Here is a 25,041-nt window from a genome sequence, read left to right as displayed (position 1 = left end):
CAATCTGGTCCAGTACTACTGAAGTGCACTTTTATCAAAGCAGGAGCTAATGTACAGGATCGCAACAAGCAGTACCTGGTCTATCGATGTGACATCATTATCACATTTTATTTAATTAGGACAAAAACATTTTATAAGTAAAGAGAAAATTTGTAAAAGTGAATTTTGCCTTTTAATAAATAACAGGTGGGGACCCGCATGGAAATTGCAGGGAGGAGGTATCCCATTCCCTCTCCCTTTCCTTCCTCCCCTCTCTCCCACCCCTTTTCTGTCACATGCTCCCTAACTTTCTGTCTCCCTTACCTGTTCTTCTCTGTCACTCATGCCCCCTCTCTTTTTGTCTTTCACACCCCTTCTTCCCTGTCACTCATGCCCCCTCACTTCTGTCTTCCCCATCTGCCCCCTTGCCACACCCATCCTTCCCCCTTCTAACCCAGACTCAGACCAACTATTTGTCCTCCACACTGTTCTGTAGGGAACAATGACAGAGGTGGTGGCTCCTGTCCTTCCCCTCCCCTGCTTGCCTCCAGCCAGCAGACGAGTGTTGTGTTGTTGCATTGATGGAAGGGGATGGTTGGAGGCAGCAGCGGCTTCCCTTGCTCCTTATTTTATTTCTTTTATTGGACTTGTATCCCACCCTCTCCACGAGCAGGCTCAGGGGGGGTTCCAACAATATCCATAGAATAAACAATACAATTAAAACCACTTTAAAACAACAGATTAAAACAATTCTCCTCCATTTGTCTGAACTTCACAGTGGGGAAGTGCAATTGTGGTGGGTTCTGCCATGGCTGCATTGTTGTCATCCTCAGAGGGGCGAGCTACAACACCTGTTTCCACCCCTTCCCCCCTGAGATGGGGGTGAACCAGGACTCATCTTCCCCATCTGCCTGAAACTTGGCCTAGGCAGAATAGCAGCAACAGTAGCTCATCGTCTGTGGTGATCTGGCAGTGTGCAATTGGTCTCTTTCCCCCTCCCGCTATCCTCCTTGTGCACCTGCCTACATTCAGAGAATGGTTCTCTACACTTGCACCATCAACTGTTCTCTCTCTCTCTCTTTTTTGTAACTCCCCTCCAATAGGTTTAGGATTTTTTCAATAGCCTGCAGGTCCCCCCAAGTTAGGAGAAAACTCTCTGTTCTGTCAGTGTAGCCCCGATCTGCAGATTTAGTGGTTATTAGATAAATAGATATAATGGGCTGATGCACAGTGAAGGATTTTACAAAGTATCTGTTTGGGTAACAGGTAGCTGGGTACTATCCTGCATTCCCAGAATAAAAGCAAACTGAACAATGCTGCTTGATCCTATGTCATGCATATATTAGGGGTGTGCATCCAGAAATTAACTAATTAAAAGGCAAGCTGAATTACCTCCTTTATTGATCTCAGAAGAATAGCTAATCCAACTGAAATTTACTCTGACTTTTGAATCCAAGCCAGTTCTTTTTTTATGGCAAAGTTGTGATGTTTGCAGCTGCACTCTTGCAGTTTTCATTCCCTGCACTGTTATTCTTTTCTGGGTTGGGGAAGAGGTTATGGGAAGGGCAGCAAAGGGAGGGAGGGAGTCAAGTCAAGAACCAATGTGGGAATACAAATCACTAAAAGAAAAATGCTGAAAACACTGGAGTACAGTAAGGGAAGGCAGAGATCAGGCTTTAGATTCTATTATCCATGTTCTTCGTTTTTGTAAAGCAAGTCCAGACACCCGTCCTCTGTCTGTTTGAGACTTCTGGGGAAACAGATAAAAGCTCACTTTCATACTAGGCATTGCAGTAATATAATCTAAATGTAAACTGTGCATTTACCACAGTGGCCCGATCTTTTCTGCCCAGGAAAGGCTGCATGTGGCTAACCAGTCAAAGCAAGAAAAAGGCATGTCTGGCCACAGCTCTCACCTCCAGCAGTAGGCACCCCCAAACCATGGACCTATTCCTTCAAGGAGAGTGCAGTTCCATCCATAACAGGTGACACCTTAAGTCCCAGGCCAGACCTTCTGTTCTATCACATCCATTGTGTTGGAATTAAGCTTCAGTTTATTAGTCTGCATCCACTCCAAAACTGCTTCTGGGCACCAGGTCAGGGTTTCTGCAGCCTCCATGGCATTGGCTGGAAGCACGAAATAGACCTGTGTCATCCGTATATTGATGGCAATCCAACCCCTATCTCTGGATGACCTCACTCAGAGGTTTCATGTAGATGTTGAAAAGTATAGGAGAAAAGACAGAGCTTGCAGGACCCCACAGGCTAGAGACTAGGGGGCTGAGCAGAAGTCTGCCAACACCTCCTTCTTAAACCTAGTATGTTAGTGGCCATCATTAAATTAATGGGCAATGAATTCCACCATTTAAAGATGCAGACTGAGCTTTTGTGATCTTACCTATATAGCTGGCATATACTGAATCAGATAATTGTCCCTTCTAGCTCAGTATTTTCTACAAATGGCAGTTGATATATAGCTTCAGGTACAGATTTTCCAGGGCCACGGTGGCTCAGACTGGAAGGTCAGTAGCTTGGCAGTTCAAGATCCTAGGGCTGTGTGATGGAGTGAGCTCCTGCCTCTGCACCAGTTCCTGCCAACCTAGCAGTTCAAAAGCAAGAAATTACAAGTAGATAAATAGGTACCGCTTTGGTGGGAAGGTAACAGCATTCAATGTGCCTCGGTGTTTAGTCATGCTGGCCACATGACCATGGAGAAGTCTTAGGACAGCCCTGACTCTTCGGCTTGGAAATGGAAATGAGCACCCACCCGCTAGAGTTGGATTCGAATGGCTTTCAAGCAAGGGAAACCTTTACTTTTACTTACAGATTTTCCACCCCCAACCACTCTAATTGATATTCTTTCTTTCAACTGGTGATTCTAGGATTGATCTTATGATCATAAACATATGATTTACCATAACTGGTGGTTCTAACACAGTTGCCTTCTGTCATGAAGAACTACTTGAATCACAACTATTTTCATGTTATTGTGAGCTGATTTCTATATCCATTATAGAATATAAAAGCATCTATAATGCCCACTATGCAAAATATTTACTCAATTAACTTGTATTTATTTAATTCATTTGTACCTCACCCCAATGGGGACCCAAAGCAGCTTACATTGTTTTTCTTCCCTCCATTTTATCCTCACAGCAACTCTGTGAGGTATGGCTGACTCAAGATCACCCAGTGAGCTTCCATAGCACATGTGGGGATTTGAACTCAGGTCTCCCAGATACTACTCCAATGCTCTTAACCATTTAGGGTTGCCTGGCCCCACCACCACTTAGCTGGCTGGTGGGGGAATTTACCAGGACCAGGAGGGAGGTCCAGGCTATACTGCCAGTGACATCCAGTGTGTACCAGAAGTGACATCATCACATTGGTGACATCCCGGCAAAAACTCTATGGAAGAAGGCTTTTTTACCATAGAGTTTTTGCCTAAATACCACAGCATCAGTGTGATGTCACAACATTCTGGTACACTTCCGAAGTGACATCCCCACATTGCTGGTGACATAGACTGGGCCTCCCTCCCACTCCTGGTAAGTCCCACCCCCCCACACACACCAGGTGCCAGGAGGGACCTGGCAACCCTATAACCACTACACCACACTGGCTCTCGAAATACGATCCGTAAAATGTCAGTTCAGTTCATATGAACAGTGCTTTACAATGCTGTAAAAAGAGTTGGAGTCAATTTTCCCCCAGAGGCTTCCTTGTTGAGTTGAACCTTTCTTGCTTTTTCCAACAGATTTATTACTTGGATTTGTTCTTGTTTTAGGTCTAGGAATATTAATACATTGACTTATAACACCAAATATTCTTATATGTGGGCCAATATTACTGTTCCGTAGAGAAATAATAAGAGTTGTGCAACAGTGGAATCTGCTGCCTAGAGAGGTGCTGAGCTTCTCCTCACTGGCAGTCTTTAAGCAGCAGCTGGACAAACACTTGTCAGGGATGCTCTAGGCTGATCCTGCATTGAGCAGGGGGTTGGACTAGATGGCCTCTGCGGCCCCTTCCTACTCTGTGATTCTCTGATTCTATGAAACATCACAAGAGGTTTATGCCAAAGTTATGCAGTCAGCATATCGTGTCTTGAGGGATTTCTTCCACCATCTTCTGAAGGATTTGATCTGCTGTGGTGTGTAGAACAGAAGGAAAAAGCAGACCACCCCTCAGTAAGTCTTCTGTTTCTTGGCATTTATAAAAGTAAAGCTTCTGAGGTATTCTAAATGTAGCACAAAAGGACGGTTGAACAAATTTAGAGTCAGTGGCACCTTTAAAACCAACAAAGGTTTATTCAAGGTATGAGCTTTTGTGTGCAAGGCATACTTAACCCCCCTCCCCAGGAAGGTTGCTTTTATTCCTCTCTCCTCCCCCAACTCTGAACAAGAATAACAACCAGATATTTAAAATAAACATGCAGAACTAGCTTGTTTGTAACTCAGTCTCATTTCAACATCTTGTAGTAAAATATAATAGAATCACTGATTTAGCTCCCACAAAAATCCAGACTCTCCATTACATGATCAGTCCATTGACGTGGCCTTCAAACAATCATGGTGTTTATCTGTATCCCAAGGATGATTCAGAATTTGCCATCCTTGTACTTTCAACCTGAAATGGTTAATGTCAATTTTACTTTTACTTTTATAGTAATCAACCTTCCATTTTGGTTTGCTTTTCTTTTTATCCCCCCTCCCTTTGGTATAAAGCCAGTGTCTTTCTGCTGTATAACTAAAACAGCATTCTGCCCCTTTTCACAGTAGAAGCCCAAAACTAGTAAACAATCAGGACCAAGCCTAATCTCACAATACCTACTGAGAATAACAGTCACACCAGTAGGGATGCCAGCCTCCAACCAGGACCCAGGGGGATCCCTGGGAATTACAGCTCACCTTAGGGTTGCCAGCCTCCGGGGGCGGGGGGGTGTGAGGCTGCATATCTCCCACTTTTACAACTGAACTCCAGCTGGCAGAGATCAGCTCCACTGGAGAAAATGGCTGCTTTGAAGGGTGGACTCTATGGCATTGTACCATGCTGAGGTCCCTCCCCAAACTCCACCCTCTCCTGGATCCACCCCCAAGGTCTCCAGGTATTTTCCAACCTGGCAACCCTAGTTCACCTCCAGACTACAGAGATCAGTTCCCCTGGAGGAAGTGGACGTTTTGGAAGGTGGAATCTATAGCATTGTACCCCACTGATGACCCTGTCATCCCCAGGCTCCATCCCCAAATCTCCACGAGTTTCCCAACTTGGATCTGGCAAACCTACCCCATCCCCCACCAGTGATGAAGGAGGCCCAGACAATCCTACACACCAGAGACAGGACAAGCCTTGTCTGTCATACCATTCCAACATGGAGGGGACCTGCAAGATTCGGAGGGGAGGGAAATTCTACCCCATGTACTGACTCCCACCTTTTCTCTCTTCCAAGACCCCCCTCCCATTCCCCTCCCTCCAGTTCCCAGTTCTCCCAGTTTGCAGGCTTTCCCCCCACCTCTCCTTTCCACTTTGTCTTTTTTCAGGCATCCCCCCCATCAAATTACTCTCTCTCTTGAAGGCTTTTCTTTACCCCTCTATTTCCCATTTCTCAGTTTCTCTCTGTGCATCTTTTCAGGCTTTTCTCTTTGCTTCTTCTAGCCAATTCTCTACTTTTCCCCACTTATCACTTTGTGTTCCTATCTCAGCCACTGCAGCTGCAACCATGCACTTATCACTTTGTGTTCCTATCTCAGCCACTGCAGCTGCAACCTTCTGCCAGGACTGCCTAGGCCAAGGCTCTAGTGCCTTGGTCGCTATGCATCCCCTCAGCAGTGAATCTTATTTCATGAAATCTCAGTTGCTGTCCCCTGTTTTGTAGAAATTTCAGTCCCCATCTTTTTTTAAAAAAAGTTTTGTACATGTGTCCATTATGCGGATTTATTTGATCCACATTTTCAAGGTATATTTTCAGAATTAGATACATAGGTAAAAGACTTCTCAAGTGATTAATCAGTGCGTGTTTTGACACAAAATAATCATGCCATACTAATATTTGACCAAAGGAGAAAAAAGTAAACCAATGCTAGCATTTCCCACGAACATTTAAGATGGACCAGTAATGTGATCTAGACTATCTGGGCCTCCCTTTGTATCTGGAAATATTTCCAGGACCCATCTGTATTTGAAAATATTCCCCTTGACCCAACCATGCACAAGCAACCTTAAAACCTAAAAATAAAATAATATTTTGTTTTAAACCAAAACCGTTTGTGCTATAACTGAGACCAGAATTGTTTGGCTAACAAAGATCCGGAAAGTGATTTCAACAAAAGTAATCAGCTTTATTGTAGGTACGAACAAGTGCTTGAAAGAAGTCATAACCAGAACAACTTAACATTGGGAGCTAGGCTCCTTTTAAACATTCCCGGGCTAACGTAGCCACGCCTCTTTACAATAAACAACCAATGAGGTTGTGCGGATAACGTCCAATGAGAGTTCTTCCCTCTCAGGGAATTGGTGCAGTTCTGATTGATCGCTGTTGTGGAGCGACCAATAGCATGTTAGTTCGGAGGAGCCTTACTCGGGCTCGAGCTTAACATGGGGAGTCAATGCGGCGATTCATGTAAGCCTTTTCAATATACTACAAGAATCTCCCCGCAAATCATGCACTCCTTAGTCTGTGTACCTCAAGGTACTATGTTCTGACTGGCTGCATAATTCTTGTGTTTTGGTAGCTGTGGAACTTCCAATCTGACACAAGTCATGTGTCTCTATTGATCTCCCTCTTGGATGACTTTTTCATTATTTGCTGGACTTGCAATGGATTACCCTCTTGCTCTGCCTCTGCTCTTATTCTTCCCCTTTCTGAGTGGAGTATGTTGTGTGTGCGTTTGTGTGTGCCTGTGTGTAGTGTATTTGGCTCTAAATGTGATCATGTTAATCTGATATAATGAACATTTCCATGTAATTGTGATCACCAATGAAATTTACCATAATCAAACTCATTTACACAAGATTTAAGCCCTCCTCACCAGATCTCTTTTATGGTTTTGTTTGAATCTCAGCTGTGCAATTTCACTCTCCTACCCACATGGATGGGCCGCAGTGGCTCAGAGGTCTATAGTTCGGCAGTTTGAGACCATAGTGCTGCATCACGGAGTGAGCTCCCGTCTCTGGCCCCAGCTCCTGCCAACCTAGCAGTTCGAAAGCAATATATTGCAAGTAGATAAATAGATACTGCTTCAGTGGGAAGGTAACAGGGCTCCGTGCACCTCGGCGTTTAGTCATGCTGGCCACATGACCACATAAACATCTTCGGACAGCAGTGGCTCTTCGGCTTGGAAATGGAAATGAGCACTGCCCCCTAGAGTAGGATTCAACTAGCTTTTGAGCACGGGAAACCTTTACCTTTTACCCACATGGAATGGGGATTGATTTGGCCACACATTCCTTGGAAGGAAGAGGATAAGCCATCCTGTCAATTTGGCATCCTGTCAGATTTTCCCAGATGTGACCCCCCCGCCCCCATTCCATACTATCCTATCTGGAATGGTTTAGTCATCCTAGTCATAGCACTGGTGAGGCCCTAACTCAGGGGCCTTCAACAGGTATCTTGGCTGATGTAGGGTAGCTGTGCAACTCCTAGAAGACTCATTTGAATGATTACAAAAATATATGTTCTTTAAAAAGCTATTATGTCATAGGATTTTCCTCCTTTTTTCTTAACAGCTTCATTTCTGTTGGTCTTCCCCAGCCTACTGTAATATAGGAAGAGAAATTTGGTGAGCACCCTGAGGCATCTAGTGATTAAGGGAATTCTCACAAATCACCTGCTTTTCAGCTGTTATGATCATGAGGGATTTGGGGAGGCTAGTGAATGCTTGGCTAGGGGGTCACTGCTCTGGCTCAGCAGTGCCGCTTTTATGTTATTCTACCTTTTTAGGCTATATGCAGAGGAGCTGAGTGGCAGGTAGAACTTGGGGATAGGACTAGTGGATTTGATGTCACTTCTTCCCGCCACATGATGACTGTCACTGGGTTTTAATCATCTGCACAAGAATATGATTAATAATGCTCATTTCTAGTTTGTGAAAGGCTTCACCTTCAAATATTTCTGCTGTTGTTAAGGCACAAGAGCAGGCAGTGACAGTTTTCTGCAGTAAATTGTCCAATGTTTAAAGCATTCCACATAAATTATCTCACTATATAGGCCTGAAAGGCCATCCAGTATTATTACTCTGATATTTCAGAAGACTAGCTGAATAACAATTGGTTTGGGTCTCAAAACAGCTAATAATATCATTCTCCCCTCTTCCATTTTCTCCTCATAAAACAACCCTGTGATGTGGGAAACTGAGAGAGAGAGTAACTGGTTCAAGGTTACTCAGCAAGCATCTATGGCAACACAGGGATCTGAACCTGGCCTTCCCAGATCTTAGTCTGACACACTAACTAATACACCACACTGGCTGAGATTTGCACCAGGGCCAGTTTGGTGTAGTGGTTAGGAACGCAGTCTCTAATCTTGGAGAACCGGGTTTGATTCCCCACTCCTCCACATGCAGCTGCTGCCGTGACCTTGGGTCAGTCACAGTTCTCTCAGAGCTGTTATCGAAAGAGCAGTTCTTGAAAGAGCTCTCTCAGTTTCACCTACCTCACAGGATGTCTGTTGTGGGGAAGGGAAGGGAGAGGAGATTGTAAGCCACTCTGAGACTCCTTTGGGTAGTCAAGGGCAGGGTATAAATCCAGTCTCCTCCTCCTCCTTCGTCTTCAGTCTTCTCAGATTATTCAGGCCTTACAATAAATGTAGAGCAGATCAAGGTTCTTCTTTTTAGATTTTTTTTAGTGACCTTTCACCTGCTAGAAAACAGGCACATCTGCTTTTACTTCAAAAGGTGGTTGAAGTTTGATAGGACTCGGCAAGAAAACTATCAGAGAGAGTTCGTATTTTAATGGGTTTAAATAGACAATAAATTCAGACTGGTTTCTCTTTCCCCCTTGCTATTGATAAAGTGCTGAAAGTAAAAGAGACAACATGGGAAGAAACTATTTCTAGACACTAATGTTCTCTTACGTCTAAAAAGAATAGTAACTTTCAAGTGATGAGAAATAGAATCTCTTATCAGAAAATTAAAATAAGGGCATATCTACACAGGGTGTCAGATCATTTCATACCTGTTTGCTTCTTTGTACTTTCTGAAGTTCAACTGAGCATCAAAGCATTGCTCTGCATGGCAGAAGAGGGAACTGGAAGGTCAATATCAAGAAAGGAAAAATCTGCAAAACCACTTTATCTCTTTGGCATTCCAATATTTTTTTTTACTAAAACCTGAGTGATATCTATGGATATTGTTGGAACCCCCCCTGAGCCTGCTCGTGGGGAGGGTGGGATACAAGTCCAATAAAAGAAATAACATAAGGAGGAAGGGAAGCTGCTGCTGCCTCCAACCACCCCCTTCAAGCAATGCAACAACAAAAAAATCTTCATAGGTTCCTGGCAAACAACACTCCTCTGCTGGCTGGAGGCAAGCAGGGGAGGGGAAGGACAGGAGCCACCACCTCTGTCATTGTTCCCTACAGAACAGTGTGGAGGACAAATAGTTGGTCTGAGTCTGGGTTTAGTTTCTGCGGGGCATGCAAAGCTGAATTATTTTGGTTGGCCTTTGGAACAAACCATGTGCTTGGGCCAGAGGTCATTTCGGGGGGGAACGCAGGGGAACTCAGTTCCCCCGGGTGAGGTATGGGGGGCGGGGCACATGACGAAGCCCCGCCCCCTGCTTCCGGCCACCCCGCTTCCGGCCCTCATTCAGCCAGGAGGAGGCAGGAGAAGAGGGAGTGTAAGTTGCTTCCTCCCTACCTCTCTCCACCCCTGCCTGCCTGGGGCCAGGGAGGGCCTTCGCGGGGCTTCCTTGCACTCCCGCCGGCCTTGCAGGTCCACCGCTGGGCCCCTCATGGGGCTCGGCAGTGGAGCTGCAAGGCCGGCACCGGCGACCGGGACCGTTGAGGGCGGGGTGTGTGGTCTTATGACACATTTCCGGTGATGTCAGGAGGTGTGGCCTTATGACACACTTCCGGTGATGTCAGGGGGTGTGGCATATGCTAATGAGTTATGCTAATGAGCTCCCCTAGCTCTTTTTCTACGAAATGACCCCTGGTTTGGGATGTTTTTATGTTATTTTTTACCTTCAGGTGAATGGCAGCTAAAAAAAAAAAGTAAGTAAGTAAATAAAGGTGATTTTCCTGTACTGATCAGCATGAAAGTTCAGGTGTTGAATAACAGTACAAGTCCCCCCCCGCACTTCTGCTGGACCACTTGAAATGCCAGGTTTAGATGCCTCTCCTTATATTAAAATACCTCAGGATGCTTTCCAATCTAATTAATATAACAAAATCCTGCACTAAACTTGCCAGTTTAGAGCCAGTCTTGTCTAAGCGGACCTATTTAACTCAGCTCCATTTCCTTCATACAATTTGGAACAGGCAAAATAAATTTTAAAAAGGACTGACTCAATGTCAGTTGGAGATAGACCCAAAAGAGTCCTGCTCATCCCCAAAGTGACATACTAACCTCATAATGTACTTAAGGGAGGGAGTGTGTGACATTTCTGCCAGCAAAAAGACAGGTGGAGTAGAACCCACTGGCTTTACATAGTAAGCTCTAATTTTCTTCTGATTGGCTAGCATACATCAGGCCATGTGGCTTGGCCAATCATCTGGTTCTCTTCCTTTCAGGCTGACACCCAAAAACTGTTCCGTGCTTTGGTGGAAACTGGCCTTGTCTTGTTCTCAGTGCAGGAAAATGCAGAATGGTTCTGCTCTGTAAGGACAGATTCATTTTAGTTCTATCTCCTTCTGTGGAAAAAGAAAAGAAATAATAATAATAAACTGGGTGGAATCTGGAGGGGGAGAAGGAAGCATTTCGCAGCATGTCCTTTTCTCCACATTTATGCATGCAGTGCTTCACAGTGAGGCACTGGCCTACATGAAAGTTTATCTGTATGACACAGCAGAGGAGTTCACAATACCATATTATTTCTATGTTGTCCAATAAAATATTATTTCTGTTTGTCCACAGCGAATGCATATACTACGGCTTGTTTCTTTGAACATCTGAACTTCAAAGGCATGGGGGAAGAATTCTGTTAAAAAGAGCGTTTAATCCCCCCTAGCTAGAGCCAGAGTTCTAATTTCATTATTTTTTGTGTGACCTCACACCTGTTTTTATGTAATAAAATTTATTCCTAAGTAGAATTCTAAGCTTGCTGAAGTCAATGAGCTTAAGAGGCTGTAAGTCTGCTTGGGATCACACTGTCAATCTTTCTTTTAAAAATGTACTAATTTTTTGCCATTATTTGTGCAATAGGAAATAATGCTTAAAATGAACAACAGAAGACATAATAGAGGTTTTAAGTGATCTGAAATCTCTAGTAGAATGATAAATGGAGAAGTAAACATTGTGGCAACTGAGGGAACTAACAGGTGTTAACTGATTCAAAGCGGACCTCACAAATTGTCTCCTAATTTCAAAAGGTGAGAACTGTGAATGGAAACGATAATTATTAAAACTATTAGGAAGTTCCAATCAAGTCTTCAATGTTTACTTTCCTATTGAGCCCCATGGCTATGCCCTTATCTAACCCACATTTTACAATTAATTTGATATCACTTTTGTTTATCAACAAGAATTATCATTTAATTTATCATTAATTCAATTCCATAAATAAAACCATTATGTTGATATAGATGTGAGAGAGGTGGGGTTACTGTTTTTTGCAGAATATTGGCCAAATGGTATTGAATATTGGACAAATTGTAAATCCCAGATGGCATCAAGAAAGAATTACAGATCCCTCATTGCATGTGTATGATAATTTCTGCCTACACCCACACTCTGTCTGGAACTCATTCACAGACTGCATGGGTGTTACTCATGTTGGTATCAAAACTAGTATATGCTCAACAGATGGAGAGCTGAAATTCGGTAGACATTGTCTAAGATTAGAAAACTCTGAAAATGGAACATTTTAAAGTTTCATAGCTGAAACTCAGTACATAGATTTTGGTGAATATAAGAGGCTGTAATTTAACAAAGACAAAGCAAAGTCAGACAAAGGATGTTACAAGGGCTATGTCAGCTGTCCCTTTGCATACATGAACCAGTATCAAATTGGCTGTGTAGAGAATTCTAGTGATAGGCAAAAGTGCATCAGTTTCAAGAAAGTAAATATGTTTAACAAGTGAGAACCCACAAGGACTTGAGGGAGGCATCTGATTTACCCCTCCCCCATGATCTCCTCTTTCCCTTCCCTAAAAGCCCCCATAGCTTCTACCCTTCTCCCTTCTAACCAAACAGCCAACCTAACTTTCTGTCCCTCTGTTTTCAGCTCCCCCCCATGCAGACTCTACCTAAGAAAACTATATGCCAGCTGTATGGTGCCAGCCACCTAGCCAGGCCCACTTGCATGGTATGGAACCCTCAAGGACATCTGGGAGGGGGCACATCACTTTCACCAGTATCCCCTTCCTCACATTATTTTCCACTTTCACTCCTTCTGACAACTGATATATCCCCTTTCCCTGCCTCATAATCTCCTCATCAGCCACCTACCTTTTATGTATTGCCCATCTTCAGCTATAGTTATTATTTATTTACTTCACTTATACCTCACCTTTCTTGACAGTGGGGACCAAAGCAACTTACATTACTCTCTTCTCCTTCTTTTTATCCACACAACAACCATGTGAGATAGGTTAGTCCAAAAGTATGTGATTAGTCCAAAATCACCCAGTCAGCTTTCATAGCAAGATGAGGATCTGAATCTGGGTCCTGCAGACCCTACTCTGAAGCTCTAACTGCTGTACTACACTGGCTTTCATAGGGTGGCTGCTGTCGAACAGTAGCAAGCAGCCAGACCTAGTTGAATCATGCAAGTCAAGTGGTATCAAGTCACCCACAGGATGCTGCCAGGCCTAGGGTTGCCAGCCTCCAGGTGGGACCTAGAGATCACCAACAATTACCACTGAACTACAGATGACAGAGATCTTTCCCTCTGCTTTGGAGGGTGGACTCTAGCATTAAATATGACTGAGGCCTCTCCCCTCCCCAACCTTGCCCTCTTCAGTCTCCACCACAAAATCTCCAGGAATCTCCCAACCTGGACGTAGCCACTGAGTGTTGGAACTGGGGCCTAGACTCCAGTTCCGCCAATATACTGAAAGCAAGAAATTCCACGGATACCAAGCGACCAATCACTGCTTCCATTCAGCCCACCATATGTCTGCCCCTGCCCTTGCAACCGCCCCCCCACCTGCATGCTAATGGTTACATTATCTAGAAACTCCTCAGACTACAAGGTCACACAGAATGATGAGATCATATACTTCCCAAGGTGTTCTCAACACACTTGGGAGGCCCCTGCGTGAGAACTGTTATGAACTGACACTAGCCAAGCAATGCAGACAGCCAAACACATCAATTTCCCCACTCCCAGTTCCAAGCAGAGATGATAAACAGCAAAGGAGTTCCCAGCAGAGATGATAAACAGCAATGGGAAAGAGCAAGGTTGTGTGCAACATAGGAACTGCATAAGAATGCATGTGAATCCATAACACAACCAATGGAATAATGAAACAGAACATGAGTGAAGGAAATAGGAAATAATTGGCAAACAAGGCCCGAGTAAGTAAAGTAAGGTTGCTGACATTGTGACTTTTATGTCAGTGTTACTGCCGCCTTGATACTCACCTACATAAGAAAATTAGAAGTGCTGTACTGATTTTTTTAAATTATTTGTATTGATGTCTTACATTTCATAGTCATTCATAATCTACCAGGTTACGGAACCTACCAGGGGAGAGGCTCACTGAAAATAAGCATATGGAGCAGAGGTCCATCAGTGGCTATTAGCCACAAGGTATAGATAGGGACTCTGGGGCAAGTGATGCTCTGTCTTCTTGGTGCTTGGGGGGGTCAACAGTGGGAGGGCTTCTAATGTCCTGGCCCCACTGGTGGACCTCCTGATGGAACTGTTATTTCTGGCCACTGTGTGATACAGAGTGTTGGACTGGATGGGCCTTTGGCCTGATCCAACATTGGTATCTCTTATGTTCTCTTATGTTCTTATGAAAATGTCAAGACAGTGTGCGACTACAATAAAAAAGGCCAATGCTATGCTGGGGATTATTAGGAAGGGTATTGAAAACAGATCAGCCAATATCATAATGCCCCTATATACCGTAAATCTGTTTTTATATTATTTTGTTCTTGATACTGGTTGCTGATATTGGTCTTCTGGTTGTTTGTTTTCTGGTTGTATTAACACACAGTGGAATGGGGTGGGTAGACCTGTTCTCCAGAGGCCAGGTCTACCAATACAGTGGAATGGGGTGGGTAGACCTCTTCTCCAGAGGCCAGGTCTATCAATATAGTGGAATGTGGTGGGTAGACCTGTTCTCCATAGGCCAGGTTTATCAAGATGGTGGAAGGGGGTAGATACTCCTGCTCTCCAGAGGCCAGGCCTACCAATGCAGTGGAATAGTTTGGGTAGACCTCCACAGGCCAGTTCTACCAATATGGTTGAATGGGGTGGGTAGAACTGTTCTCCAGAGGGCAGGACTACCCAGATAGTGGAAGGGGGGGTGTAGACCTGCTCTCCAGAGGGCAGGTCTACCAATACAGTGGAATATGCCACTATATTGGTAGACCTGCTCTCTGGCAGGGGGGAGGAACAACGCCACCTGCCTGGGTCCGCCAGCCCCTCGGCCGGCTGGGGGGGAGCTCTTCTGGGGCCCTACGCCTGCCGCGGGCTCAGGCGGCTGAGGGGGCCAGGGCCCTGCGGCTGGGCAGCCAAGCTAGCACTCGTTGTCTTCACTGCTACAACAAGCCTGATTCCTACTATATATATAAGGGAAGAATTCTAAATAGAAAATGTTATGCATCAGCAAAGATCATAAGCCTTTGAACCAAGATACTAGCATTTAAAGTGCAATTTATTAAGCTATTTTTGAACAAAGTCATTCATGATGTGTAAAAAGCTTCCTAATAATTCCTGAGTTTACCTGCATGGTTTCCCCCCTCAAGCATTATCTTTATTTGAGTATAGGTAATTTGAGAATGCCTATATATATCAAGTGGAAAACAAGTATATTACTTAAAATATTGAGCAGTAACTATCCCACCTCCCAAATCCTATCAACAAAATAGAACTAGATCAGCCATCATGATGATGAAAAGACGTTATACAGTGAAAGAGGTAACAAAAATATGGAGTCTCTCCTTTCCAATTTGACTTTGTTCTTGTTCTGGGACCCAAATGAGACATTAGCTGTTTAAAAGCAGGGGGAATGATCTTTCTTTGTCCAGACAACCAGCATGGATTATTCACTTTTTTTCACAGGAGAAAATATTACTTCCAGCTGTGAATGAATAATACTGGGCATCAAAGCAACCCTTTGGTACTGGTTATGACTGTTTATGTTGCTGACTATTTATAGAGTGACAACAGAGTGAATTACAGAGATTGTTTTTAAGCCATAATAAAGCCTGGGACGACAGAAAATTTGATTACCTTGCTAGCTGTGTTGGGAGATGGGATAGCTGAACCATTTTTAAGGGCTAATGTGTTTAAACCACAAAAGAGTAATAACTAAATCACTATTAGCAATGGGTTTGCTTAGTTCTGTAAATGGGTTGCTTTGGCACGCTATGGTGTATACTAAATCAGCTTGCCATCTAAACTGAAGCACAGCAACATCTACAGTACTGCAACTCAACAAAACCTAAGGTGCCATTAAAAGCCATCATTGTATAACAAAAAAATAAAACAAAAACAAATCCCAAAACTACTGGGGGGGGCCTGGATTTGAGCCTCACAATTTTGTTGTGACACAGGCACAGCTAAACTCAGATTTAGATTTGTTTGAAATGAGTACATTCAAAAGAAAGAACCAAATAACATGATTAGAGTGAAATTCCTAGGAATATACCATCTCCAATGGCAACTTCTTTAAAATTCAGTTTAATCAGAGAATCTAAATGTGTATGGATCTGGCTGGAGATGACCAAACAAGCTCTCATTCTGGTAAAGACTTCTCCAATAACTCCTCTAATAATTGCAGTTAACATGAGTGTAGTACACCTGAGTTCATGCAGGACGTCTAAGAGCAAGTATGCATTCTGAATGCTAATCAAGATTATTTAATCATAGTGCTTAGTTTGGAAACAGAAGCAACCAATTTCTAAAATACGCACTAGGAGTAGTTCTCAGAATTTTGTAAACTAACTCACTTGTAAACTAACTCTGCTTTTAGGGACCATCTTTTAACTAACTCCCTACTGATTTGCCCCTCCTCAGCAAAAATGCTGAAATCTTAAATCTTAAAAATACTGAAATAGTTATATTCTATTTTTAATCTTTAGTATTTATAAATGCCCCCCTCCCAAATTTGCCATACATCTCTCACAGTTTCATCCCCTCGTCTCCCCAGTCTTAGGACCAACCTATGAGAGAGTAACTGTTGTCTGAAAGGGGCAAACATGTAGGGTTCTTGTGTGTGAAGTCCACATACATGCACTTAGGGGCAAACTTTATTAGAGGATCACTGTCTAGTGTACACCGGGGCCCTACTCTGAGTAATGCTTCATTGTAGGGATAGAAAGAGATTCCCTGAAATAATCAGGCAGAAAATTAACAAAATGCAAAACTTTATTGGGCAATTAGCAAAATGAAACAGCGGAAGGCACAACGATACAATAACATTTAAAGTGCTCACAACAGTAATCCATCAATAAATTAAAACGGCGTACTATGAGCACACACACACACACACACACAGAGCAATAGAGTAATAAATTTAATAGTGCTACCTAACACCTCCTAGGCCTTTGCAAAGGGGACAATATATAACATGTGAGCCTGATCCATCAAGGGCTGAGGTCCAAGAAAGTCTATGGGTAAGAAGGTGAATGACATACAGCAGCACTGAGTGTTGGGCATTCACAGGCAACTATCTGGGTACACAGTGAAATAAGGGAAAGCAGACCAGAGACTGCGGCCTGCTCAAAATCTCCACAAAGGGTCCTGCATGGTGACACAGGGGCAGTAAGTGGGGGAATCCTGCTAGTGAAGAGCCTGGGGAATGAGTGTACTTTTATTTCCTGGTATCAGGATGCTTCAGCCCCTTCTGGACCGGGATTGGACTGTGGGGGCAAAGTTTACATTTAATTTGAGCACTTTGGACTTAATGGTTAGGTGGGAAATATAAGTGATTAGAATCTGAATTATAAGTTTATGGAAGGGGGAAATTACTACAGCCAGATTTGACAGGCTCACAAGCTCATCCCAAGAAATGAAAGATTCAACCTGCCTGATGGCTATGCTTGGGAAAGTTGGTATACTTATGCTAAAGGTGATTGATTACCTGGAGGGTCTTCCCATGAATTAAACTACTATTATTTCTAAGTGATGACACGTTGCTAGAATTTTGAGTGGAGAGGAGGCTGCTATGATTGCCTTCCAGGAGACCTTTTTTTGTACAATGGGCTGTTTCTCCATTGACATGTGAGAAGTGCCTTTAGGATAGTAGAGTTTTACTGGAACCCTATTCTGTGTCCTCCCAGTCCCAGAGGAGACTTGCAGCAGATTTAAGGGATTCCATATTTGGGGTTCTACTCTCTGGGCATCATCACAACCCATTTTGGGGTTTCAACTCCTATTATGAGGACTACTGAAGTACATATTGTCTGCAAAAATAAAGTACTGCTCCATGTTATTGGCAGCAACTGATGTGTATATGGAAACAATATGGATGCAGTACTTTACATGGTTACTACTCCTAGATGTTATAGCATGGAAAGGGAGAGCTTGATGTAGAGGAACTGTTTTCAGGTGTCTCAGTGACAGGCATAACATTTGGCATGACTCTCAGTCACCAATCTCAAAATTCTTCTGTTCCTCTTCCTTCTCTGTTCAACAAATATCTGGTTCCTCCCCTTTTTACTCTCCAACCAACCAAGACTGGTATGCTCAAGCCTGCCCATCCATGATTATGGGTTTCCTAGTTATGCTAAATTTATTTTATTTATTTATTTATCATATTTATATCCCGCCGTCCCCGTGGACGAGCTCAGGGCGGCTTACATATGCCGGCACAATATGGCCGGTTGGCATAAACATTTAAAGCAGTTAAAACAATGATACAATAACATTTAAAGTGCTCACAACAGTAATCCATCAATAAATTAAAATGGCATACTATGAGATGATATACTAAGATCCCGACTTAATGGTAGTTTGATCTCCCACGGTATTATGGCCCGATCTCCTAACAGGGCTGACCCATTACCACAGGTGATAGTGCTGGTAATAGTTGGTGGTAGTGGTAGGGGGGGGCTCACTTAACAAAACGGGGGGAGAGAGTGTGTTCACATGCTGTCAACTGTACTACTGCTCTGGAAAGCTTCAACTCTAGGTCTGCCCAGAGGTTATCGGAAGGCCTGCTGGAAAAGCTCCATTTTCATTCCCTGGGGAACTGTGAGAGGTCCCGTGGGGCCCTGATCTCGTTCCAGTAAGCCTGCGCTACTAAAGAAAACGCCCTGGTCCTAGTCGATTTCAATCTGGATTCCTTTGGACCAGGGAGGCCAGGCAGTTTTGGAGTCCTGATCGAAGTGCTCTCTGGGGAACATGCGGGGAAAGGCGGTCCCTCAGATAGACAGGTCCCTGACCATAAAGGGCTTTAAAGGTCAAAACCAGAACCTTGAAGCGAATCTGGAACACTATTGGCAGCCAGTGCAATGTTTTTAGCACAGGTTGGATGTGTTCCCACATAGTGAGATCCATCAACAGCCTGGCCACCGCATTTTGCACTAGCTGCAGCTTCTGGAGTTGCAACAAGGGCAGCCCCATGTAGAGAGCATTACAGTAGTCTAATCTTGAGGTGGCCATCGCATGGATCACTGTAGCCAGTCGCGGTCGAGGAAGGGAACAGCTGCCTAATCAGCCAAAGATGGTAAAAGGCCGACTTAGCAGTGGCTGCCACCTGGGCCTCCATCACTAGGGAGGGATCCATGAGCACTCCCAAGCTCCTCTCCTCCACCACTGACACTAATGGCACCCCGTCGAAGGACAGGAGCAGGATCCCCATTCCCAAACCACTCGACTCAGGCACAGGACCTCTGTCTTTGCTGGATTTAGTTTCAGCCTGCTCAGTCTAAGCCCACCAACCATGGCCTGCAGTGCCCGGTCCAGGTCTTCTGTACTGGAGTCAGACCGGCCCTCAATCATCAGATAGAGCTGGTCAGCATACTGGTGACACCCCAGCCCATACCTCTGGGCAATCTGGGCAAGGGGGCACATATAGATGTTAAACAACATCGGGGAAAGCACCGCCCCCTGAGGCACACCGCATTCCAGCGGGTGTCTCCTGGACTGCTGTTCCCCAAGCGCCACCCTCTGTCCCCAATCCTGGAGAAAAGAAGCAAGCCATTGCAGGGCAAGCCCCTGTATCCCCACATCGGCAAGGTGGTGGGTCAGCAACTGATGGTTGACTGTGTTGAACGCAGCCAACAAATCAAGCAACAACAGTACCTCTGAACCGCCCCGATCCAGATGTCTCTGGAGGTCGTCAGTAAGGGAAACCAGCACTGTCTCCATCCCATGTCCTGGGCGGAAGCCAGACTGGAAGGGATCTAAAATGGAAGCGTCATCCAGAAAGCCCTGTAGCTGTATCGCCACCACCCTCTCAAGTTATTTGCCCAAATAGGGCAGATTGGAAACCGGCCAATAGTTGGCCAATTCGGCTGGGTTCAGAGGTGGTTTTTTCAAGAGCGGGCGGACCATTGCTTCCTTGAGTGCCCCTAGGAACTCCCCCTCTAAGAGGGACTTGTTGATAATCTCCCTTAGGGCACCTCAAAACCCTTCATGCCCTGCTTTAATAAGCCAGGAAGGGCACGGATCAAGGCTGCATGTGGTTGGGCATACAGTCATAAGCAATCTGTCAACTTCCTCCAGGCTGAGTGGGCTGAAATGATCCAAAACCAGAATTGAAGACGTGCAAGGGGCCTCAAGTTTACTCACTGTTTCAACTGTGGTGGGGAGGTGTCGCGGTGGAGCTCCAAGACTTTGTCCGTGAAATAGCTTGCAAATGCCTCACAGCCTATGTCCAATTCCCTAGCATTTAGTCTGCCCTGTGGCAGAGCTGTTAAACCAAATCGTTCTAAACAATTGGGCTGGGTGTGAGCTCGTGGCCGCAATTGTGGCCACATAAAACTCACACTTAGTGGCTTTGACTACCATTCATAGGATCTCTTCTTGTAGCTTCGTCTCAAGCCTGGCGCCACCGTCTCTCTAGCCATCTCAGCTCTCGCTTCATAAACAGCAACTCCTGGATAAATCAGGGAGCAAACTTAGAGTGGGGGTGCAGAGGGCACCGGGGAGCGATCTTGTCAATGGCTGCAGAGAGCCGGCCCTGCCAGTCCTCCACAAGATCATCCAGCGAGCCGCCAGGGGGCATCGGTTCTCACAGAGTCATCTGGAGCTGCACAGGGTCCATCTGGCTCTGTGGGCAAGCTAAAATATGCTCGCCGCCTAAACAGGGTCTGGGTGGAACATTCAGATGGGCCCTCAGGGCATGGTGGTCCGACCATGGTACTGCCGAAGCCGTAATCTGGTCCACTGTTACCCCAGCCGCAAAGATCTAATCGAGCATGTGCCCAGCTTGGTGAGTGGGGGTCGTTACTAATTGGGAGAGCCCCAGCGCCACCATGGATGACACTAGGTCTGCCACCTGACTGGAAGCCGCGTCTTCGGCATGGACATTGAAATCACCCAAGACTAATTGCCTAGGGTGTTCCAGCGCCCAGCCTGATACAGCCTTGCCGGCTATTGTCTGGTGCATTATCGGGTCAGTACACCAGCCAAATCGCCAAGCTCTCCCTGGTATCCCACACCAGGCCGACACACTCAATGCCCGCGATCTCCAGCGGCGGGAGAGCCCTGAAGGAGTAAGCCCCTCAAATCAAGATAGTAAGCCACTCCTCCACCCACCCCCCAGTCCGCGATTGGTGTAAGACTGAGAACCCGGAAGGGGCAAGCTTGGAGAGAGCTACAGTCTCCCCATCCCGCACTGAGGTTTCGTTCACACACACGAGGTCTGCCTCCTGTTCTAGCAGGAAGTCCCGTAGGACCGTGGTCTTATTATTTATAGACCTGGTGTTACACAGCACCAATGTCGAAGGGGGATTATCCATCCTAGCCCCATCTTCAGGATGGGTCGCAGGCTGGAAGGGCGCTGAGCCATTCTATTTCTCTGCACTCTTCCCTTCTCTCTCTGCCTGGACCCACCGCTATACTTTCCCCTCCCCAGGAGCAAAGGAAATAGACATACAACTCAAAAGTTTGTGCTTTCATGGGAGGCCCAATCCCATTATTGTCCATACTCCACTCTTTACTCCTGTGAAAGATGTCCCCCGAAGCCATAAAGTGCCATTGTGTGAACACATGAAGATTACATGTTTCATTACTGTGTTACTATGTGTTTTCTGGTGGGTGCTTTTGGTGGGATACCCACATTAATATAATTAATGTGTTTTAAAATGCAGTATTGTGAATAGTGAAATGGCTTTCAGTGGATGACTGTCCAAAATGCCACCACAACAGTTCTGATTTTCCTCTCCATTCCTTTTCTTTTTTTTTTTTTACAATGAAGAATCTATTCTTATTATAGCTACTTTTGAGATATTTGCAATTCCAAGCTATTATGCTAATGACTTAAGATCCTTTTAAAATGATCTGAGATGTGATATAGGCACCTTTATCTTTGCAAAAAAGGAAATCAAGAACAAAGTGGAACAGGGAAAGCTGATAAAACAAGAAAATAATAACAGAGTTAAATGTGATAAAGTGTGTCAGATTATCTTGCATTAAAGGGACTGAGTGATAGAACAGGAGCTGGAGCTGAGCAAGATAATATTAATGTGGTGCATAAGCCTATTAATCAGCCTGAACCTTTGCATATTGTTGTAGAATGGATGAAACCAGATAACTTGGGAGAGAGGAGGGGAAGAGAAGCAGAATCCCTTTATGTTCAACCTCAACAGGAAAGAGGCACCTCTCCACCCCTCACCCATCATTGTTGTGAGCTGGGCATGTAAGCTGGGCAGCAGACAGCAGGAGCTCTCACTACCTCCCTGCCACTAGTATTGCAGGCAGGTAAGTGGATGTGAAAGGAGAAGGAGTGGGAGCCAATTTCATCCCATTGCTGCTGCTGCAGCCAGTTGGCTGGAGGCAGTGGTACTGCAAGCAGGTGAGCAGCCGAAGGGACAGGGGGGGGGGTTAGGAGCTGCTGCTGCCTCCCCCCCAGCCATGTGAGCCAGGCAAGTTGTGACGGTGCTGGAGGCAGGTGGAGGCTGGTGGGCGGGCGGGCTGGCAGGATTCCCCCCTGTGAATCCTGTGTGGCCTTTGCTTGTCTATAAATAATAATCTCTATAACAAACAGTCAACTAACTGGCCTCCATGCAGATGGTTAAGCAAAACTGGAGCACTCACAGCCAGGGTGGGGGTCTCTACAGAGGGGACTTCCTGGGCAAAATTAACTCCATTTGAGTTTTAAAGAAGTCCAATGTAGTATTTTTATTCATCTCACAGGAGATGCACTCCAATAAAGTCAGAGAAAAGTTTAGAGACTTGCAGTATCATCTTAAGCAGTTACAGCTTTCTAAGTCCATTTAAATCAATGGGCATAGAAGGGAGTAACTCCACTTAGGATGGCACTGTTGGGCATTGAGCTCGATGGGGTTTACTTCCTAGAAATCATGATCAAGTTCTCTGTGTTAGAGTAGATATGTAGCCTTTATCCCTGTCATTCTATCATGCAAAGAATTCGAATGAAAGGTTAGGAGGAATCTGAATCCTGAAAACAAGAGATGGAGTTCCAATTAGGGCTGCCAAGCCACGGCGGGGGATCTGCACATCTTCACAGGATCCCTGCCGCGGGGGACAGTGATACGCGTTGCACCGCCGTCACCAGGATGTGATGCTACACGTCGCTCTGCCAACGGGGATGTTTGGAGTCCCGTTGCCAGAGCGACGCGTAGCGTCACATCCTGGCGACAGCGGTGCAACGCGTATCGCTGACCCCCGTGGCAGGGATCCTGTGAAGACGTGCGGATCCCCCGCCGCGGCTTGGCAGCCCTAGTTCCAATTCTTCTTATTCAAAGGGTTCCCTTTATGCAGCATTTATGGATCTCAGGGCAGCATTTGATTCAGTCCCCAGATGCCGCCTCTGGGCCAAATTGTCCAAAACATCTCTAGACAAGAGACTTCTTTGGCTGATTTACAAACTGTACGAGAATCCTACTGCACAAATTCGTTGCGGAGTAGATGGGCAACTTACAAATACCATTCATCTCTCTAAAGGTGTTAAGCAAGGATGCTTATTAGCCCCCACGCTTTTTAATCTTTATATAAATGATGTTGTCCCATATATCAAAAAAACAATCTGTCACGCACCCATACTAGCGGGACAGGAAGTTCCTATACTACTTTATGCAGATGATGCAGTGCTGCTATCCAGATCAGAAGTTGGCTTGCGTAAGCTAGTGAATGCTTTTACTGATTACTGTATCCAAGAGGGGCTGATGATCAATTATGAGAAATCAAAAATAATGGTTTTTTCTAACAAACCTTGTTTAAAACAAAGATCATGGAAGGTTAAGGGTGGGGAGATAGAACAAGTGTCTCATTTCAAATATCTGGGGATAGTGTTCAGCTCCAGTTGCCGCTGGAAACATCATATAAGAGCAGCAACTGAAATCGCTAAATTAAATTCTAATGCCCTCCTTAAATTCTATTATTCAAGAGGCGGCCAGTATGTCCCAATGGCCATTGCAGCTTTTAATGCGAAAGTTACTCCACAATTTTTATATGGGGCTGCGATCTGGATTAAAGAAATTTCGGAATTATCAGATCAGATCCTTCTCCAGTTCCTGCGTAAAATTGCAGGAGTCCCTAAATGTGTCGCAGGGACGGCACTTAGAGAAGAATTCGCACAATGCTCCTTTGAGTCAAGAGCCTGGAAGGCAGCCTTTAAATTGAGACTGAAAGTTCTTTATATGACACCTAATGCTCAAGGAGGTCTTCTTTATCTTTTAAAAGGGGATAATTATAAATGTACGTGGGCAAAACATATAGATAACAAGCTGGAGTGGATTGGTCTCGCCCCTACGGGGCTTAATAATTTAAATTATCAAGAAGCGCTAAATTTGATGAGATTGAGGGTGACAAACATTGACCGACTCAGCACTTCAATTCGTGCTAGGCGAGTATGCTCCAACTCTGCCTTAGGGATTGTTCCACCTAAGAAAACTCCCTCATATATGAGCTTCCTTACATCCCCCAGATCTAGATATGTCTTCACGCTTGCAAGGTTGAATGTTTTTCCAACTGTAGAGCTAAGTGGCCGTTTTGCTAAAATACAGTACTCAAATAGATTGTGTAATTGTGGATCAGGTGCAATAGAGACCTTAGATCATCTTATGTTATTTTGCCACCAATGGATTGACCCCAGATCCTGCTGGATTACTCCTATTTTACAAAGATATCACCTCCCTATGGAACCCTGGGTGATAACCATACTATTAGCTGATGAGGACCCTGAAACGACTCGCTTGGTGGCAAAATATCTTTCAATAGTGCTATTTTTAAAGCGGCTTTGAAATGTTATGAGTACCTTTTGTATACAATTTTAAAATTTTAAAACTAATTTCCATAATATCATGGGATTTTATAGAATTCATTGAAGTTTATAAAATGTGGTCTGATGTTACTGATTGAGAGCATGTTTACTAGCTTTTATTGTAAAGGCGTTCTGTCTAAATTTCTTGTAATTTTATGTAATGCACTTTATATTTGTTGTTTGCATGTTTGGCTTAAGACCTCGGGTCAATGAAGCTAATAAATGAAATGGAATGGAAACTTTATAATGGTTAAAGCAAAACAAAACAAAAACAGATTGTATTAGAGGACAAACCCAAACCCCCAACAAAGTTTGCTCCCTGGGTACAAGGTTTTCAAG

This window comes from Gekko japonicus, unplaced genomic scaffold (assembly GCF_001447785.1).
Source record: "Gekko japonicus isolate JY-2015 unplaced genomic scaffold, Gekko_japonicus_V1.1 scaffold540, whole genome shotgun sequence".
NCBI lineage: Eukaryota > Metazoa > Chordata > Lepidosauria > Squamata > Gekkonidae > Gekko > Gekko japonicus.
Note: the sequence above shows the minus strand (reverse complement) of the source record.